The sequence below is a fragment of the Hemiscyllium ocellatum genome, chromosome 16 (assembly GCF_020745735.1).
Source record: "Hemiscyllium ocellatum isolate sHemOce1 chromosome 16, sHemOce1.pat.X.cur, whole genome shotgun sequence".
Classification (NCBI taxonomy): domain Eukaryota; kingdom Metazoa; phylum Chordata; class Chondrichthyes; order Orectolobiformes; family Hemiscylliidae; genus Hemiscyllium; species Hemiscyllium ocellatum.
In genome coordinates, this window is record NC_083416.1 from 29,861,432 (window position 1) to 29,881,910 (window position 20,479).

General features: G+C 41.6%; 1 protein-coding gene across 1 annotated transcript in view; it reads right to left on the minus strand.

The window, feature by feature from the left end:
* Positions 1-20,479, minus strand: part of afap1l1a (actin filament associated protein 1-like 1a) — a 216,360-nt gene that overhangs the window by 166,809 nt on the left and 29,072 nt on the right. The gene's annotated exons all lie outside the window — the stretch shown is intronic.

Below are 20,479 nucleotides of genomic sequence, written 5' to 3' on the forward strand. Positions count from 1 at the left end.
TTGATCAGGACGAGATACAATAACAGTTTTACTGGTTTCTATGGTGACCAGAATAGATCTTAAATTGGTTTCGAGCAAGTAAGTAGCTGTATAAATGTTGTGGCAAACGCAAGTTCAATTACTGAGCAATTGCGATCCTAAAAGCCCAGTTGTTACTCACTAGAGGGTGCATTAATCCAGTGAAGATAATGAAGTTAGGCTGGTTTGTGGGAGATGGACATAAACTGTGAATGATACAAGGAAGAGACAGCCCTCTTTGTAATTGATACAGCAAGATAGAGCAAGACCTTGTGAGACAGATTGGCCAAAAGACTAGCTTTGACTATGGGTTGGTGAGGGATTTAGGCAGGTCAAGCCGCTGTGAATTCAGGGAGAAATGATGATAAGTTTCAAATAATGCTGAAATCACCGAGGATGAACTGAAATGTCCATTTGAAAACTGACCACATGAGTTGCAGAGGCAGGCGAACTCATGGTAATTGAGGAAGTAAGGGAGGGAGGAGGGAATTGGCGAAGAAAAGTGAGAATAACCATGTAGGAAATATTAATAGTTTTCAGTGGGGAAGTTTTGGTTAAAATATTTGTTAAATGTCATGTACGTTTTTGGTAAACTTAAAAATGTCGGGTGTATTTGGGTCTTGACCCCAATGGTCTGGCATTCCTATCGGGAGTCTTGTTCGAATTCCTGGAAATTGCTAAAACTTCTGTAGCAGGAATAGGCCCGGACTGTATTGAACAACAGCTTGTTTAGTTCTAGACAGACGTCTGTCTGCACTCTCTCACCCACAAGTAACCCTGAGACAGACACACTGTTCTTTGGTACGAGTGTCTTGTTACCATAATAACATGGAGTAGATTTTTAAATGTGACTGAGTTACATTAGTGTATCCCAAGTTAAAAAAGAGCTATTTCATTTGAACTATGAAATGGCATTACACCATGAGCTCAGGGATTAGTGCTATTCCTTCTGAAACTAGAGGCCAAACTGAGATTCACCTGCTTGGTGATTTACTTGCTTTGATGTAGGTTTTCCTTTCTACCCAAGGGGATTCAAACTTTGATGTCAGGCTGGGATTTGATTTCAAGGTCACAGGGTTTATAGCCAAATCTAATTGCAATGCTGGATCTGTGCTGCTTTACGAGAGCAGTTTCTGGACAAACAATGTGGCTATGTACCAACACAAATTTGGTCATAAGTCAGAGTGAAACATCACAGCTATTTCTCACTTGCATTTTATTACAAAATCTGAGATTACTCACTTATGCATATCCATTGGGAATCATTTTTACTACTGTTAATTAATTTGATCTACCAGACAAATTTGTCGGAAATTAACTTTAGTGATCCCATTTATTATTAGGAGAGTTACTGAAATGCTAATGTCATTCTTATCATCTACACAATTGTGTTTCAAAGTAATTAAATATTGCATCCATCTAACATGCTTATCTCCAACACATTGTATTGTAGCCAAGCCTGGTCTACACTCACATTTAAACTGATGCTGACTAGATGAATAGATAACTACCCGCGAAGGCATTTGTGGGTGTCTGGCACAAACATACCAGGATATGGTCAACACCATCAGGAAGAAAAAATAAATTCCAAACTATTTATCATTACTCAAGAAAGTTGACAACAATCTATCATAGTTCTTCAGTAAAATAGTAAAGGTGGTAAGCTTGAGGTTTGGAAGAATTTTAGAAACCAGCAAAGGTGAGCCATGGCAAGGTAAAAATGGAAAAACAGAATGGGGAACAGGAGGCATATTTTCTTCACCCTAACAGGGTGGGTTGACTTGCAGAAAACGCGCCTTCTCACAGAGCGCTTTAGAGAACATCTCCGGGACACCCGCATCAATCAACCCCACTGCCCCATGGCTGAACAGTTCAACTCCCCCTCCCATTCTGCCAAGGACATGCAGGTCCTGGGCCTCCTCCATCGCCACTCCCTCACCATCCAACACCTGGAGGAAGAATGCCTTATCTTTCACCTCGGAACCCTTCATCCCCAGGGCACCAATGTGGACTTCACCATTTTCCTCATTTCCCCTCCCCCCACCTTACCCCAGCTCCAATGACTTGTCCCACTTGTCAATCCTCCTTTGCATCTATCCACTCTACCCTCTTCTCTGACCAATCATCTTTACCCCCACCTCCAACCACCTATTGCACTCTCAGCTACCTTCTTCCCAGCCCCAACCGCCTTTTATTAATCTCTCCAATCCCAGAGGCTCCCAGCCTCTTTCCTAATGAGGGGCTCTGGCCTGAAACGTCAATTTTCCTGCTCCTCGGATGCTGCCTGACTTGCTGTGCTTTTCCAGCAACACACTCTCAACTCTGAACTCCAGCATCTGCAGACCTCACTGTCTCCTCGTAGAGATTAGTTCAGTGGTGTGTTTGTGGCACATTAAGCATTATTCTGGCCAGTAGTGGGCTCCGATTTACAATACATTTACATGTCATGCACAATGCATTAAAAGCTTCCTTTAAAAATACAACCCACCATCATACCAAAGTCAACAGCCACAAAAACTTCATGGCATCCAGTTCACAATTGTTTAAGGAGGCATGCATCTATCAGCTTTGTGCAGAAGATCAGTAGTTTTTCCTTGTTTAATTCTATAAACCAAGGGAGGAGAATGGATAACTGAACTACTGCATGAAGAACTCGGGACCAATAAGGGGGAGTTGGTCGTGTAGAACTTTGTAGAGTAGATTTGGCGGCATGGAGGAGAAGAAGAAGAAGAAGAATTTAAAAAAACAGAGATTGCAGTCATTGGCATGAAGTAGTACATTGGGAAGGGCATGATAAAACAGGAAGGGTCGATAGGGACAGTCAATGTAAGAAAACAAGCGCAAATAAATGCCGTTCATTCTGCCAAGATGTATCAATCGCAGGGTATTGGCTGGCAGAGTCCTCACAGGCTTTCGAGTTCACCAACAATATTTCAATTACCCCAAAGAGACTGTAAAATCACATTATCGACAAACAATGTATTGTAGAGAGCATCAGCTGAATCTGCAAGTTCAGGCAGAGTCTCGCAGAATGTTGGGTACAACACTAGACACTAACATGAACATCCGATAAAGAGTGAAACACAATTTTGACCAGAGTAAGACCTCAAGACCTTAAGGTGTAGGTGCAGGAAATAAGTGGCCATTCAACCCATTGAGTCTACTCTGCCATTCAATGAGATCATGGCCAATTTTATAATCCTCAACTCCACCTTCCTGCCTTCCCCCGTCAGCTCTTGATTCCCATACGGATTAAAAATCTGCCTCAATTTTAATGTACATATTGACCCATTTTCGAACATTAAAATATCCATATATTCACACCCTTGAGAGATTGAATTTTTCCTCATCCCAGTCTTAAATGTGTGACTATTGATTCTGACATTAAGGTCTCTGGCCTTCGACTCATCCACAAGGGGAAGCAACTTTTTTGGATCTGTCTTTAGTCCCCTAAGAATCACACATGTTTCAGTAAGGTCAAACCTCATTTTTCTATATGCCAAAAATAAGATAATGCCCTAAAGCCCCTTAACCAAAGAATGCCAATGATAAGGTGTGCCAGTACAATTAGCTTTCTTACAAGGCTTATGTCAACAAATAATCATGATGCACACATGAATAAAGTGAAATATGTAATGTGAAATACTACAAATGAAATTTAATTTTGAAAAAGCATTTTTGCGTTATTTCTAAGCTTTCATTATTTATATTCATAGCTGTGGACTTGTGTAGGAATCTGGCTGAGATGCATGGCTTCCTTGTTTGACAAATTGGCTCTTTAATTGGCCACCCATAACTGCTGCTACACCAATGAAAAATGTTCCTTAAATCCAATGCATTTTGCATGCACATTGCTGGCATCTAGGATTTTAATTATAATCACATTGGAAACAGCAAAGAAAGAGAGAAAATAGTAAGTAATGCATATGAGAGTACTGGTTATAATGTTAGGAAAAGTATACTGGTGATAGAATCCCAGCCTATGATAAACTAGTTGAATTGCCAGACAATTTGCAGGTATATAAAAAGGGGAAAGACTAACTTAAAAAAAAAGTACATACTGGCTCTACGGTCTGTTCTCCGGAACGCACACTGAGACAAACATTGACTGCGTGTAGAAGGCCAGCAATTTGGGGAGACACTCTTTTGTTTGCCTGAAGCTTGTTGGTCTTCCAGAGTAAGGAGTTGACCTTGATCGACTGTTGCAGACTGGCACATTCCAAGGTCCAGGGCTAAGTGCTGAGGGATGCACTAAAGCTTGGGCAGTTGCCGTCAAGGCTGAGTGAGGAAAGACCATTATCTAAAGGTCTTCCTAGCAAAGTACAATGAGTGTCTGTTCAGTTATTGGACCTTCCTGGTTTCTCAAATACATGTAAATAGTTTCTTGCATAAATCAGAAATGTCTTTGGGTATGTTACAACTGTACAGAAAGTAAAACTCCAGGTACGTTTGTTCTTCATATGCAAAGATTGTGTAGAATGGAACTGCTTTAGTCACTGTGCATATACATGATTTTCTAAAAAATGAATAAAGTATATTTTTGCTATAAAAATTCTGGTTCTTTGGAAACAGAGACAGGAGCAGCATTTTACAATATTAATGATGCGATACAAACACAGTTGTTCTTGTTATCATGTTCATATGTTGACAATTTTGTATTAATAATACAGCATGGAATTCCACTATCAAGCACCAGTCCATTAAATATTTCTTGCGACAAGAGCTTAACACAGGTAATGAGGTATTTGCCAGAGATTGCAATTGCCTAGGTTTCTTGTTTTCACTTTATAAAATGTAGTTGTGTCATTAGTCAGCATCCTGCAATAGTAATTTTTTTTGTTGTTTGTTAAAACTTACCAAGGCAATGCAAGCTTCAGCAGCATAATATTTTACTCTCTAAGAATCAAGGGTTAAGACTGAAAACTAAAGGGTGCATCAAGACTTAATAGACATACCAATACTTGTTCTGCAAATTAGTTATATTCCTTTGGACGAATGACAATCGGAATTAAAGGGAGCAGAAAGACTGAAGATATGAATTCATTCATTAATAGTCAGTCTGCACAAGGTTTCTTTGAATTTGACTTTGAAATTTTATTCAAGTTGGGGGTGGGAGTGGGAAAGGAACAAAGAGGTTCTCAGTCTTCCGAAAGATACTTTCCACAAATATCTTGTTCAGCACTCTTTAATGACCACTTTAACTACATGACATCATTAGTCAATCATTTTAGAGAACAAAGATGCTACATCACTGCACATTCTATCTCTAAACTCTGAGCTGCCCTTTATTTTTTCATGGCTGTCAATTGCAAGACAGTAGTGAACTTGTGCTGGCACACAGCACAAATACTACTGTATGTACAGCTACAGCTTGTAACTATTTTTTGAGCTAGATCTTGCATGAGACATTGACAATTTATTTCCAGACATAATTGTTGCTGTTTACATATAGAAGAGGTACCCTTGATCTCTCATTCTCATGGATGCCTGGAGCAGCAGGTATACTAAAGCAGGCAATACCTCTTGTAGAAAATCTAGCTGGATAAAGAACATATTCTTATCTATTAGACAATTAATATTACTGTCTCTCTGTTCTCACTGCAGAAGATACAAGAAATCACCCAGAATTAGAGATCCAAGTGACTAAGGAGAATGAGGATTTGAAGGAAATTACTGTACATGGAAAGGCTGAACCTGATATTCTACACCCAGAATTTTGAAGTGGCTATACATCACTGGTGATCATTTTCTAAAATTCTGTAGGTTGTGCAATAAAACCTGCAGATCATGTGCTAGCAAATGCCACTGCTCTGTTTAAGAAAGGAGCGAGAGAGAAAACTAGGAACTACACACCTGTTGGCCTTATATCAGTCATAGGCAAAATGCCAGAATCCATCAGAAACAATGTGATAAATGGGACACATTGGGTTGAATCTTACCAGAAGTTGGTGGTGTCATTTTCATTGAGTTTCACAGAGGCTGTCTTTCTGTGAGGTCTAGCATTTTCTTGTGCTGTTGTCCCAAAATTAGATCATTATCTATGTACCACACCCCTCTCATCACATTACCCCACTGCCACAGGCAGAGATACTTGTTAATGTCCAGTATTTTGTTTTTCCTGGCAGAATGTTTGATGCCCAACCAAGTTCCCAGTCGAGTGTTGGCAGTCCAGAGTAAGCACAGCATGCTAGGTTATGTGGCATACTTTGTCCAGAGATTACTGTAAGGAACATCACCATAGACAGACCCAAGCACTAGACTCTCATCTTGAGCAAACCTAACCTCTGTTAAACCTTGGTCCTTGTTAAATAATGGGCTGAATTGTCTCCACGATCTGTCTCAGTCAGGAGTTGTGCAATGGAGTCATTAGTCACAATTGAAGAGGGTTGCCCCAGTCTCCCAGTAACAATCCTTGTAAGGCATCAGGCCTCTCAAATGAAACAGGACCAAGAGAGCTCTCAAGGGTGTAGGCATCAGGGTAATTCCCAGGATATCTGGCACAGATTTCTAAGAAGTAGTACCAAAAATCACAGACCTTGTACAATGATGGAATGGAATCTTATCCTATTGATGAATTCAGCTACATTATGGCACTTGCAGTGCGATGTCTGTACAGCCTTATGTGCCATCCATCTATGGGAGGCCAGCTATGCTGCCAAAGCCTACTGCCTGAGTTGAAACACTGGCGTAGTCATGGGGAAATGTGATGAAGAAATGTGATTTGATACAAATTGTATTGGTCAAAGCCCTGACATGTTTGTGGATCAAGGGTGTGAGGTAGCCATGCAGGTACATGATGGCTCCTTGGACTGAGCCAGTTGCATAAAAGTTGACCTCAGCTAGCCATCAGGGTAGGATGGCCACTCACTCCTTCATGTGGCAGGGTCTGGTCCAGCAATTGGCATAGTTCCAGGACAGTGTTCCAGTACCTCCTCAACCTGCACTGACATTGTGTTTCACTCATCTGGAGGAAATGGCACTGTGGATAAAAGGCTCTGGTCCTTTGCAAGGAGGCACTCTGTAATGAGGGTCTTGGAATGCCTCCACATGGACCTTTAAAATTGAAAGGTATTCAGATGAATGCAGTACAAGTTATGCCATAAAGAGACAGGAGGAGTTTTTATGTTATATGAAATTGGATACATTATGCTTCCATCCCTACCTCACCCAAGAATGGCATCATTGCATAGAAGAGCACGTTGACGAATACTTGAAGTTCAAGATTTGAGGAAGTCAGCTCCATGCCTTAGCGTTGTCTGAAATTTTGTATTGTCTTCATGCTTTGTGACCTGTGGTGCCAATTTTAGATCATCTGGGATTACTTTGAGATGGCTATTGTTAATCTGCAGTGACCAATGACAAGATCAAGACTGTTTGTGACTAGGATTTGTATTTCACACACTTGGTCACAGCAGGTGATTCACATGCAGGATACTACAATTAAAGATTACTTCAACCTACACAATTAAAGTACCTGATGAATACACGCCCTTTGAAGGGCCTCTTGTCAGTCAAATGTTTTTCCATTTGCTGTGTGCATTTTGATGAATATGTAAAGAAATGTACATCCTAGTGGCACCCTGAGCATTTGGTTCAGCCCGGTAATAAAGGACCCCTCACCTTGAATCTCCATATTGCTTTCTTCCTGACATCAGTATCAAGCTTTCAAATGATCCCAACACCACCTAAAATTACATCTTCAGAACTCAACATTACCGGCCTAAGCCCCAGACCTAGAGTTTAGTTGAGTTCACATCGCGCTGCACAATCACCCTGTTAAGGCCACAGTTGAGATGTCTGTTGATAAAAACTTCTATGTCCTTTAATCCAGTATCATCTTTACCTCTTCCACGCACACTTACATGTTGACTTCCTCTCCACTATGTTTGTCCCCTCTGCACCTCAAAGTAATGCCTTAAATTCCACTATTTAAGTTTCCCAAATTCCCTAAAACAGCAGTGTCGCCTGATAACCCCTCCCTTGACTCCCATTGAATAGATTCGAGGGAATGACTGTGACCCCACACGATTGATTTGGGTGGACAGCCCCAGCTAGATTGTTGATTGACAAACCATGAACTCCTTGATCGTATGCAGTGAACCTGCAGGAATGACCATGGCCCATTTCTGGGATTGTGTTGATACTGACATCTGCACCTTGAATGCCCCAAGAGGGTGACTAACCATCTCCACTCTCTGGACTGAGATTGGGCAATGCCTTTGAAATTCTGTACAAGGATTGATTGATGGCAACCCAACTTGACTAGACGGAGTACTACTCACCTTAAATACTGTGACAAGGCCATTTAGTTGAAGCACATATCACTGTTTTTGCTCCTTAGGTCATTAGCAGATGGTGCAGGTATGATATTGACAGAACAACATGCTTATCTCCTTGACTAATGACTATTGACAACCAAACATCAATAGCCTGACTTTGTGCTTGCACTAAGTAGCAAGATGACACTGAAATACCATATGTCTTTAAGTTCTGCCTTAGAGGACAAAGTGCAAAATGGCCAGGCAAGGATGCTGTGAACACTGAAGGAGGCACAGAGTGAATGAGTGCTAAGATAATGTGCAAAAAGCCCCGAGATGCTGCCTAGTGAAATCCAAGAGATATGTGCCTGACCCTGCATATAAAGTTTCATTGCAATGAAAAATGCTGATGTGCTTCAAAGTGCAAGTGGATCAATGATCAGTGCAAGGAGACTGGTACATGTCAGATATCAAGGTCAATGTAGTTGCTGCTCATGGAGCGTGTTCTGAAAGGTTAGTCGAAAGTGAGGACTGCAGGTGCTGGAGATTACTTCCTGATGAAGAGCTTTGGCCCAAAATGTTGATTCTCTTACTCCTCGAATGCTGCCTGACTTGCTGTGATTTTCCAGCACCACACTCTCGACCCTGAAATGTTAGTGACTGGTGTCCAAAATGGAGGCTGGAGCAGCAAGCTGTGAACTGGAGTCGCTAAGTAATTGATCTGACTTTCACGTCAAGAATTGTTGCTGTCTAGTTTCTTTCTGGCAATGGGAGAACAGGAAATCACATTAATGAGGTGATATTAAGTAATAACGCATACAAAAAGGCCTCTTACTGCTTATGAGTGAGAACCTCATTTCACTGTTCAACACTTGGTTAGAAAATGGGTCTTTTTACTCTCAAAATTGGAAAGTTTTTCACAGGCCATCTCATGCTATTTTTTTCCAAATTTTCATGGCCCCCATCATCATTGGCTGGGAAGATTGTGCCTTGGTTAATGATCTGATTGGGCAGTCTGGGTTTGTGAACACGACATTGAGCTTGACCTTCTTTGATAAAAGTAAGTTGATGGAGATGGTAAACTTAGATTTTCAGAAGATCTCTGATAAGGACCCCCACAGGATGTTGGATAACAAAACTGAAAAACGGAGAAGAGGAGGTAATGTACTAGCTTGAATCAAGGACTAGATAGCAGACAGAAGACAGAATAGGAATAAATGGGTCATTCTTACACTGGCAGGCTCTGACTAGTGGGATACTGCAAGTATCGGCACTTATCCCCCACTGTAAACAATTTTCAAATTTGAGGAAGCTATAAAAGATAAGTGGGAAGGTGATTTGTAAGGAGGATGTAAAGCTGTTTCAGAAGGATTTGAGTAGGCTCAGTGAGTGGTCAAGAACATGGCAGATGAAATACTGTGTGGAAAGAAAATGTAAGGTGATCCACTTTGATGGATGTGTGGAGTATTTCTTAAATGGTAAGAGGTTGGAAAGTGCAGAGTGTACAAGGGACACTGGTGTCCTTATTGATAAATCACTGAAAGCCAACATGCAGGTGCAGTGAACAATTTGAAAGGTTAATGGAATGTTGACATTTGTTGCAAGTGGATTTGAGTACAACTTCACATTTTCCCACATTATACTCCATTTGCTTTCTTACACCTCAACCATATGGTAGCAAGCAGGTCCTCACACCTTGCCCAATAATGGAAAAAATCTTGCATCTCAAAGTAATAATTACTTCCATCCCCCATGTTTCTTCTGAAAAACCATCAACTACCTCATGACTTTTTGTGGAACTGAGTGCAATCCATTACATCCTGCACCATGTTATACTGTATAATTAAGAGACATTTAATGGCCTCTCCTACGAATGTTCAAGCTCTGGGGAAAATTGAGAACCTATGAAGTTTTTGAAACAATATATCCTTTACTCAGTTTATGCATTGGCTGACAGCAACACGGCTAATTTAAGGTATGTTTACCAATGCAGCTTAAAGGGACATTTCTGCAAAAATGCTGAGGAACATGGTTATTTTGACTGATTCTAGGAATAATAGCTTCTGGTTGGAATTAATTACCATGTCTGGGGCAAACAGAGGATAAATCTCCCCTATGGGCTTAACATCAAGCATGCAACCTACTATCTAATGTAGAACTTAGATATGCACATCAGAGTAAGCGTATGATCATGTGCAAGTAGGCAGAAGATGCCTCTGATGGCACCCAATGAGCTTGTCCTCCCCAAACAGCCCTGTCATTATCTTCAAAAAGGGGATCTCTCAAGGATTACAGAGCACCAAAACAATACCCAATTGGAAACAGACAAAACATTCAAAGTGAATCTCTAACAGCAAATATAATCATTACAAGGCAGTTTTAAAGAATACAACCATCCATCTAATGCCATCCAACGACCAACAATTCCTGTTTATTTTTAAATGGGAGGTAAAGCATAGTTTTTCCTCTTCTAAGGGTTGGACCTACTGCAATATCTGACTCTAATTAAGTAGGATGTTGGGTGAAGTCAGTTACTTATATCTCAAGTGGAGGAGATTTGGAGTGAGAAATTTTACTAGTCCAAGTTCAGCAGTAGGTTTCCGTGCCATTACTTTACACCGAGATCTCAATACGGCACCAGACAAATATCAGAAATAAGGAAAATCCAGAACATGAAAGGCAAGATGAAAAATATTATCTGTTACATTCTGTCTTCAGCATTTTACACTGCAGACTTGTTACTAATGACCTACTTTATACAGACAACCAAAACAATAACTTTTCAAGCAGCACTGTTAAAAATTAACATTTTTAAATACAGCCAAGATCTGTCAACATGAAAAGTACATTTACTGACAATAATCCTGTGGATTTAAGAGATTGGTTCCAATTGCTATTGCATAGGTTGAAAGAAGGTTACAAGATGCTGCGTCTCAAGAGAAAGTACATTTGTCAAAAGGAATAGATTATTCCTTTCTAACCTGTTAAAATTCCTTAACTAACCAAAACAACAAATGAGGATAACCCAATTAATCCAATATATAACTAGATATATTCTGTTTATATTTGCAATCTACTTATTTACTGACAACACAGTATAAAATCTATTGTGAATTAAGTACTTAGAGGTCTCGTGCTGGAAGTCAATGCTGCACAAATACCAGAAGAGCTCAGAACCATTCCATAATTGGGCCTCAGCCCTCATCTGCATTTTTGGGTCCAATGGCAATATATTTCACATCCAATGGCAACCCAGTCTGCAAGAGAATTCAATTGTGGGCCGTTGGTCTTCAGGTTAAATTCAGTGAGAAGCGTGGCTCCAGAATAATCAATGGTAGGAAGCTTATCTTTAACATATAAAGTGGGTAGGAAGTACTGGAGTATTACTCCTTTATTGCAGCATAGAAAGTATTTAAAAATCTTTTTAAAATGCAATTGATACATTTAACTGGAGTTAGCAACCACACAGTTGCTGGATAACTTGAAGGGATATTGGCCAGATGTGAGGTACCCCTAAAATAGACCAACATTTTTAACAATGTAAGACTGTTACAGGCAGTTCTAATGTTCCACAGACCACAAGTGAGGTGCTGGGGGACTGGAGGGGGCTACTGTTGTGCCTTTATTTAACAAAGGCTGTAATGAGAAGACTAGGAAGTGAACCTGACATCAGTGGTGGGTAAGTTGTTGGAGGCCATTCTGAGATAGGATTTACATGTGATGGGAAAGGCAAGGACTGATTAGAGATAGATGGGAAGGTGCCAGTGTTGGACTGGGTTGGATAAGGTCAACATTTCATGACACCAGGTTATAGTGCAACCCGTTGGACCATTACCTGGTGTTGTGTGACATTTGATTAGGAATAGTCAGCATGGCTTTGTGATTGAGAAATTTTATCTCGCAAACTTGATTGAGTTTTTTGTTTGAGGAGAAGACCAAAACAAAATTGATGAGGGCAGAGCAGTAAACGTTGTTACATGAACTTTAGTAAAGCTTTTGACAAGGTTCTGCATGGTAGACTAATTTGTAAAGTTATTCTGGATCAGAGGTGCTGAAAGAGCACAGCAGTTCAGGCAGCATCCATTCATCAGGAATGGCTTTTGCCCGAAACGTCGATTTAGCTGCACTTTGGATGCTGCCTAAACTGCTGTGCTCTTTCTGTACCACTAATCCAGAATCTGGTTTCCAGCATCTGCAGTCATTGTTTTTACCTCCTAATTAGTAAAGTTAGACCATATGTGATTCAGGGAGGGTTTGCAAATTGGATACAAAATTGACTTGATGGTAAACCATAAGACCATAAGACATAGGAGTGGAAGTAAGGCCATTCGGCCCATTTAGTCCACTCTGCCATTCAATCATAGCTGATGGGCATTTCAACTCCACTTACCAGCATTCTCCCCGTAGCCCTTAATTCCTCGTGACATCAGGAATCTATCAATCTCTGCCTTGAAGACATTTAGCGTCCCGGCCTCCACTGCACTCTGCGGCAATGAATTCCACAAACCCACCACTCTCTGGCTGAAGAAATGTCTCCGCATTTCTGTTCTGAATTGACCACCTCTAATTCTAAGGCTGTGTCCATGGGTCCTAGTCTCCTCGCCTAACGGAAACAATTTCCTAGCATCCACCCTTTCCAAGCCATGTATTATCATGTAAGTTTCTATTAAGTCTCCCCTTAATCATCTAAACTCCAATGAATACAATCCCAGGATTCTCAGCCGTTCCTCGTATGTTAGACAAACCATTCCAGGGATCATCCTTGTGAATCTCTGCTGGACACGTTCCACTGCCAGTATGTCCTTCCTGAGGTGTGGGGACCAAAACTGGACACAGTACTCCAAATGAGGCCTAACCAGAGCTTTATAAAGTTTCAGTAGCACAACAGTGCTTTTATATTCCAACCCTCTTGAGATAAATGACAACATTGCATTCGCTTTTTTAATCACGGACTCAACCTGCATGTTTACTTTCAGAGAATCCTCGACTAGCACTCCCAGATCCCTTTGTACTTTGGCTTTACGAATTTTCTCACTGTTTAGAAAGTAGTCTATGCTTTTATTCTTTTTTCCAAAGTGCAAGACCTCGTATTTGCTCACATTGAATTCCATCAGCCATTTCCTGGACCACTCTTCCAAACTGCCTAGATCCTTCTGCAGTCTCCCCAGTCTGTAGGAGACAGACTGTGATGGTAGAGAGTTGATTTTTGGACTGGAGGCCTGAGCTCAACAGCATTCTACAGGGATTGGTACTGGGCCCACTTTTGTTTGTCATTTATAATAAATAATTTGGAGAAGAATTTAGGAGGCATGATTAGTAAGTTTGCAGATGACACCAATATTGGTGGTATAGTTGACAGTGAAGAAGAATACCTCAGATTACAAAGGAAAACTGATTAATTAGACCAATGGGCTGAGGAGTGGCAGATGGAGTTTAATTTGGATAAATGTGAAGTATTGTATTCCGGTAAAATAAACATGGGCAGGACTTGTTCAGTTATTAGCATTGCCCTGGGTAGCATTGTTGAACAGGGAGAACTAAGGGTTCAGGTACATAGTTCTTTGCAAGTTGCATCACAGGCAGACAGGGTGACTAAGGAGACATTTAGCACCCTTGCTCTTATTTCTCAGACCACAAGTTGGGACATCATGTTGAGGTTGTACAGGATGTTGGTGAGGCTATTTTTGGAGTGCTATGTTCAGTTGTGGTTGCCCTCCTATAGGGAGGATAGTATTAAATTGGAGAGGGTTCAGAAAAGATTTATTAGTATATTGCTGAGATGGAGGTTTTGAGTTATAAGGATAGGCTGGGACCTTTTTTATTGGAGTGTAGGAGGTTGAGAGGGCCCTAATAGAGGTTTATAGAATCAAAAGGGACATAGATAAGATGAATAGCAAAGATCTTTGTCTTCGGGTGGAGAAGTTCAAAACTAGGGGACAGATTTTTAAGGTGAGAGGAGAAAGATTTAAAAAGGAACCTGAGGGGCAACTTTTTCACACAGTGGGGAGGGGGGTGGTGGTGTTCATATGTGGAATGAACTGCAAGAGGGCTAAGTCAATGTAGGTACGGTTACAATGTTTAAGAGACATTTGGATAGGTACGTGAATAGGAAAGGTTTAAAGCGATATAAGCCAAATGCAGGCAAGTTGGACTAGTTTTAGTTTGGAAAACTTGGTTGGAATGGATGAGTTGGACCAAAAAACATGTTTCCATGTAGTGTGACTCGTGACTCTATTTTCACTCATGTTACACTGGAGAAATATGATCAATATATATAAATAGGTTTCAAATTTCATGGTTCCAAGAAATGTGATCCAGCAAAATGCTTCCATTGGTCATCTGGTTGTTATTTCTCACTAAAACTACTTAATACAGTGAGGGAGAGGTACAATAAGAAAAGATCATTTCTTGATGAATGAGAATTTCCTCCTCACACTGCATGGAAACAGTTGTTGTGATGGATTAGAATATAATTCTAATATAACCCTGCTGAGTTCTAAGCATGAGTCCCCCCGTGGCAGAGATGAAAACCTTACCTTACTTTGATGGTTGTTCACAGTTATAAATAAAATGTGTTTGGACAATCACGTCCCAATTCCCTGAGGATGAGACCTTAGTACAAAAATGCCTATCGTTTAATACTAACGAGGAACTCTTACTTAATTAAGTCATGATTGGAGAATGGAAATATCATGTTTCTTCAGCTAAAATTTGATTTTTGAGCTTATGATGAAACATTATTTTGAGGAAGAGTCAAAGTAATAATGAATTTCATCAGTCCTACACTTTGCACTAGCTGCAATAGGACAAGACCGGAATGCTGGGCATTAAGACGCAGATTTTCATCTATGCACTGAGTACAGAGTTAGTGCTAATAGGACAGTTTGAAAGTTGTTAAGGCAATACTGTGCGTCACAGACTGCTTGCACAGTAAGAAGGGATATACCTAAATAACTCTATCTTACATTCCAGCTGTGCTCGAAACATTAGCACTGCTTGCGTGGGTTTCCTCTCGGTGCTCCAGTTTCAAGGATGTGCAGGTTAGGTGAATTGGCCAAAGTGTTCAGGGATGTGCAGGCTATGGGGATTAGCCATAGGAAATGCAGAGATACAGGGATTGGGTGGGGAATTGGTCTGGGTGGAATGCTCTTCAGAGAGTTGGTGTGGATTTGATGGGCCATACCCAAAATTAAAGATGGTGGTAAGTTCAAAGTTTGGGAGAAGATTTGTAGCTAGAGTGCTCGTTGTTGTGGTTCTGGTCGCCGAGCTGGGAATTTGTGTTGCAAACGTTTCGTCCCCTGTCTAGGTGACTTCCTCAGTGCTTGGGAGCCTCCTGTGAATTGCTTCTGTGATGTTTCCTCTGGCATTTATAGTGGTTTGTCTCTGCCGCTTCCAGTTGTCAGTTCCAGCTGTCCGCTGCAGTGGCCGGTATATTGGGTCCAGGTCGATGTGTTAGTTGATAGAATCTGTGGATGAGTGCCATACCTCTAGGAATTCCCTGGCTGTTCTCTTTTTGGTTTGCCCTATAATAGAAGTGTTGTCCCAGTCGAATTCATGTTGTTTGTCATCTGAGTGTGTGGCTACTAAGGATAGCTGGTCGTGTCGTTTCGTGGCTAGTTGGTGTTCATGGATGCGGATCGTTAGCTGTCTTCCTGTTTGTTCTATGTAGTGTTTTGTGCAGTCCTTGCATGGGATTTTGTACACTACATTGGTTTTGCTCATGCTGGGTATCGAGTCCTTCGTTCTGGTGAGTTGTTGTCTGAGAGTTGCTGTTGGTTTGTGTGCTGTTATAAGTCCTAGTGGTCGCAGCAGTCTGGCTGTCAGTTCGGAAATGCTCCTGATGTATGGTAGTGTGGCTAGTCCTTTGGGTTGCGGCATGTCCTCGTTCCGTTGTCTCTCCCTTAGGCATCTGCTGATGAAATTGCGCGGGTACAGACATGATGGTACAGAGAACACCGAACGGAGAATTCAGCACAAGGGTATACAGGAAAGCCACACACACAGACCAAGTCCTGAACTATGAAAGCAACCACCCCAACACACACAAAAGAAGTTGCATCAAGACACTATTCAAAAGGGCCACAACACACTGCAGTACACCAGAACTGCGAAAAGAGGAAGAAGAACACCTATACAATGTATTTGCCAAAAATGGATACCCGCGCAATTTCATCAACAGATGCCTAAGGGAGAGACAACGGAACGAGGACATGCTGCAACCCAAAGGACTGGCCACACTACCATACATCAGGAGCATTTCCGAACTGACAGCCAGACTACTGCAACCACTAGGACTCATAACAGCACACGAACCAACAGCCACTCTCAGACAACAACTCACCAGAACGAAGGACTCGATACCCAGCATGAGCAAAACCAATGTAGTGTACAAAATCCCATGCAAGGACTGCACAAAACACTACATAGGACAAACAGGAAGACAGCTAACGATCCGCATCCATGAACACCAACTAGCCACGAAACGACATGACCAGCTATCCTTAGTAGCCACACACGCAGATGACAAACAACATGAATTTGACTGGGACAACACTACTATTATAGGGCAAGCCAAACAGAGAACAGCCAGGGAATTCCTAGAGGCATGGCACTCATCCACAGATTCTAACAACTAACACATCGACCTGGATCCAATATACCGGCCACTGCAGCGGACAGCTGGAACTGACAACCGGAAGCGGCAGAGACAAACCAATATAAATGCTGAAGGAAACATCACAGAAACGCTTCACAGGAGGTTCCCAAGCACTGAGGATGTCACCGAGACAGGGGACGAAATGTTTGCAACACAAATTCCCAGCTCGGCGACCAGAACCACAACAATGGTGGTAGTTTAGTCGGTTGGGCGGGGAGGGGAGGGGGGGTGTGTGAAGGAGAGGAGAGAGTGTGGTCTGAAGTGGAGCTGTATGGGCGGGCCTCCGGGCTGCACTGACCATTTCCACTTTGGTGGCCGGGCTCCAAATACTCAGTGCCTCAGCCCCCATTCCTGCCAAGTTCACATTTGACATGTGGGAGTTGTTTAAAGACCTGCTGATCAGAGTTCAGGACCAGCACGTTCTAGTAAGGAGGAAGGACAAGGACGGCAAGGTAAGGAACTCTTGGGTAATGAAGGAGGTTATGAATTTAGTAAAAGGGAAAAAACAAGCAAATACAAAACAATCTCAGTTATCCAAATGTCACTTATCCAAATTTCAGATTATCTGAACAAAATCTCAAGGTCCTGTAAAAACAATATCTGAATAAAATACTCCCCGCCCATTTTGTTTGGATAATCGAGGTTGTTCTGAATAAGGTTCAGGAAGCTAAAATCAGACAGAACCCTGGAGGAATATAAAGAAAGCAGAAAAGAACTCAACAAAGAATTAGGAGAGCAAGAAGGAGCCATGAAATCACCTGGACTAGTAAAGTGAAAGAGAATCCCATGGCATTCTATACACAAATTAAAAGGATAATTGGCAGAAGGTAGGACCACTCAAGGATAAAGGAGGGAACTTGTGCTTGGAGGCAGAGGATGTGGGCAAGATCCTAAATGAGTACTTTGTGTTGGTATTCAACCAGGAGAAGGATATAAAGGATAATGAGATTAATGTGGAGCATGCTAATATGCTCGGACATGTTGAGATCAAGAAAGAAGTGGTGTTGGGTCTTTTGAAGAGCATTAAGGTGGATAGGTCTCTAGGGCCCGATGGCTATTGAGAGAGGCAAGAGAGGAGATTGCTCAGGCCTTCACCAAAATCTTTGTATTTTTGCTAGCCACTGAACAGGTCCCAGAGTACTGGCGAATAGCTAATGTTGTTCCTCTGTTGAAGGAGGGAAATAGGGATAATTCAGGAAACTGTAGACTGGAGAGACTCACATCAGTGGTTGCGAAGCTACTAGAGAGAATTCTTAGGATAGGATTTATGTGCATTTAGAAAAGCGTGACCTAATTAAAGACAGTCAGCATAGCTTTGTGCAGGACAGGTCTTGTCTTTCTAACTTGATTGAATTTTGAGGAGCTGATGAAGGTGATCAATGTGGGTAGAACAATGGATGTTGTCTACATGGATTTTATGGAGACTCTTGACAAGTTTCTCATGGTAGGCTCAGCCAGAAGTTTAGGATGCATGGGATTCAGAGTGACTTGGCTAGTTGGACTCAGAATTGGCTTGCTCTTTTAAGACAGAGGGTAGTCTTGGAAGGATGTTTTTCAGGCTGGAGGTCCATGTCTAATGGTGTTCCGTAGGGAGCCATACTGGGACCTCTGTGATACATATAAGTAAATTGGATGAAAACATAGATGGGTGGTTTAGAGATAATACAAAGATTGGTGGAGCTGTGAATAGGTGTAGAAGGTTGTCAATGTATACAGTGAGATATAGATCAGTTGCGGATATGGGCAGAAAAATGGTAGAGAGAGTTTAATCCAGGTAAGTGGTAAGTGCTGCACTTTGGGAAATTAAATGTTGAGGAGAAGTACACAGTTAATGGCAGGACCCTGAACAGCTTGGGGTTCAAGTTCATAGCTCTCTGAAAGTGGTCATACAAGTAGATAGGGTGGTAAAGGTGGTGTATGGCATGCTTACTTTTTTCATTTGGGGAATTGAATATGAAAGGTACCACCAGATCTGATGAATGTATCCAGCTTGTTCTTTATTTTTGTTAACTGGGTGGCACGGTGGCACAGTGGTTAGCACTGCTGCCTCACAGCGCCAGATATCCAGGTTCAATTCCCACCTCAGGCGGCTGACTGTGTGGAGTTTGTACATTCTCCCCTCGTCTGCGTGAGTTTCATTCGGGTGCTCTGGTTTCCTCCCACAGTCCAAAAATGTGCAGGTTAGGTGAATTGGCCATGCTAAATTGCCTGTAGTGTTAGGTGAAGGGGAATGGATCTGGGTGGGTTGCGCTTCGGCGGGTTAGTGTGGACTTGTTGGGCCGAAGGGTCTGTTTCTACATTGTAAGTAATCTAACCTTATTGTGCACCTATAATCCCTTCCTTTTGTTGTTCCTGCTAATGGTATACAATTGAAGGGGAAAAAAAGAAATATATAACACTAAATCACTTTTTCAGGAGGTTTCAAAGCACTTTATGATCAATAAATTATTGTTAAAGTGCAGCCACTGTTGTATAGTAAATCTATACCAGCAAAACCACCCAAATAATAATAATAGAGATAAAAAAAAATCAGTCAACCTATTTTTAGTGAGGGTTATTGATAAGGAACGTGGGCTAGGTCACCAAGAAACATCCTTACTCTTATAGAGACATAGTGTTGTGTAGAACAAAAACAGATCTTTCAGTCCAACTCATCCACACAGACCATAGCAGCACAGTGGTTCAGTGATTAATACTGCTGTCTCACAGCGCCAGGGACCCAGGTTCAATTCCAATTCGTGGAGTTTGCATGTTCTCCCCAGTGTCTGTGTGTTTCCTCCGGGTGCTTTGGTTTCTACTCAAATCCAAAAGATGTGCATGTTAGGTAAATTGGCCATGCTAAATTGAGTATAGTGTTCAGGGATGTTAGGTTAGAAACATTTACGTTTGATTAATGCAGAGTAACAGGGTAGGGAAATGGATCTGGGTGGGTTACTCTTCAGAGGGTCAGTGTGGACTTGTTGGGCTAAAGGGCCTGTTTTCACACTGTGGGGATTGGATGATTCTATGACATTCTAAATTAAATCTAGCTCCATTTGCCAGCATTAGCCCATATCCTTCTAACTCCCACCTCAAACACTTCCTCTGGCAGCTTATTCTATACATTTCTGTGTGAAAGCATTTCCCCTTAGGTCCCTTCTAACTTTTTCTCCCTCTCACCTTAAACTTATGCCCCCTGATTTTGGATTCCTCTGCCCTAGGAAAACAGTCTTGGCTATTTATCCTATCCATGATCCTCATGATTTTATAAACATCTGCAAGGTTACCTCTCAGCCTCCAATGTTCCAGGGAAAATAGCCTCAGCCTATTCAGCCTCTCCCTGTAGCTCAAACCCTCCAACCCTGGTAACATCCTTGTAAATTTTTTCTGAACCCTGGATGTAGGTTTGCTTGCTGAGTTGGAAGGTTCATTTTCTGACGTTTCGTCATCATACTAGGTAACATCTTCAGTGAGCCTCCAGATGAAGCACCTCTTATGATCTGCTTTCTTTTTATATGTTTGGGTTTCTTTGGGTAGTGATGTCATTTCCTGTAGTGACATCGTTTCC